The sequence below is a fragment of the Onychomys torridus genome, chromosome 3, assembly GCF_903995425.1.
Source record: "Onychomys torridus chromosome 3, mOncTor1.1, whole genome shotgun sequence".
In the NCBI taxonomy this organism is placed as follows: Eukaryota; Metazoa; Chordata; class Mammalia; order Rodentia; family Cricetidae; genus Onychomys; species Onychomys torridus.
Window position 1 is genome coordinate 88624507 of NC_050445.1, and position 1504 is coordinate 88626010.

At 46.7% G+C, this 1504-nt stretch overlaps 1 non-coding gene across 1 annotated transcript; it reads right to left on the reverse strand.

Moving 5' to 3' along the window:
* Positions 1-667: 667 nt before the first annotated feature.
* Trnak-cuu lies at positions 668-740 on the reverse strand. The gene has a single exon. It is a non-coding gene; the product is annotated as a tRNA-Lys (tRNA).
* Between the last annotated feature and the right edge of the window lie 764 nt (positions 741-1504).

Genomic DNA, 1504 nt, shown 5'->3' on the forward strand with positions numbered 1-1504 from the left:
TGCCATGAGAAGCAACATGTAAAGACACCGGTAAGCCACAAGCCATGTAGCAAAGTATAGACTAACAGAAAAGGGTTAATTTAAGATAGAAGAAGTAGATAACAAGAAGCCTGCCACAGCCATACAGTTTCTAAACAATGTAAGTTTCTGTGTGCTTTCTTGGTTGGGTCTGAGCGACTGTGGGACTGGCAGGTAAGAGAGATTTGTCCTGACTGGGCCAGACAGGAAAACTCTAACTACAAATGGCACCCAACGTAAAAAAAAAAAAAAAAAAAAGAAAGAAAAGAAAAGGGGAAGTGCTGTGGATATCACTCTGTACAAATAAAATGCTGTTTGGCCAGTGGCTAGGCAGGAAGTATAGGTGGGACAAGAGAGAAGAGGATTCTGGGAAGTAGAAGGCTGGGGAGAGACCACCAGCTGCCGCCATGAAAAGCAACATGTAAAGACACTGGTAAGCCACGAGCCATGTGGCAAAGTATAGACTAACAGAAATGGGTTAATTTAAGACAAAAGAAGCAGATAATAAGAAGCCTGCCATGGCCATACAGTTTCTAAACAATATAAGTTTCTATGTGTTTTCTTGGTTGGGTCTGAGCGACTGTGGGACTGGCGGGTAACAGAGATTTGTCCTGACTGGGCCAGGCAGAAAAACTCCAACTACAAATGGCGCCCAACGTGGGGCACGAACCCACGACCCTGAGATTAAGAGTCTCATGCTCTACCAACTGAGCTAGCCGGGCATATGGACTGGATCCTTTTAGAGGCATTTCTTTCCCCAAGACTCAATCCTCCTGTAAAGAGAACACCCACCGCCCCAATCAGCCAAAGGGCCAAGAGTCCCTTAGAGATGTTGTGATAAAAAGATAGAAGTGCCATCCTGAGACCCATGACCCAGGAGAATACAACTGCTGTTGGTGGAAGTATTAAGGCAGCTCCACGTAGTTTACAGGGAGGTTTATTTGGGGGGTTTACTTACAACAAGTAAAGGGATAGAGTTCAGGGTCCGGGAGAGGTGAAGTGCAGTCCAGCAGGCTTCTCTGGAGAACTCTGCTCGGTCTACCATCCAACATCCAGGCTTACTAGGAACCAAGAGCGCCAGCACACCCGGACCGAGGGTCTTAAGGGCTCCTGTCTCCGCCCACCTCAGGGGCCAGTCATAGGTAGGCATGACAGTTACCAGAAGCCTCAGCGGGGGTAGTACTTCCAGGTCAAAGCTGGAACAGCTACCCACTACAAACTGCACATTTATTATGAGGGCAAAACCACTTCTCACGATTTGGCACCTATGCTAAAAGTGAAAGCAAAACTACAGTCTTTTAGCCAGTAGGAAGGCTGGAATTAACATGACAAATGAACCTGCAGCTGATCATTTCATCCCACTTTCATTCTCGACATGGCTCCTGGCAGCTCACCTGTTTATTTGTGGGTGAGCATCGAAGAGGCACTGAGAAATCAGAAGGGAGAATCAACTTCAAGGCTTAATCCCAACCTGATCAACTTGTAT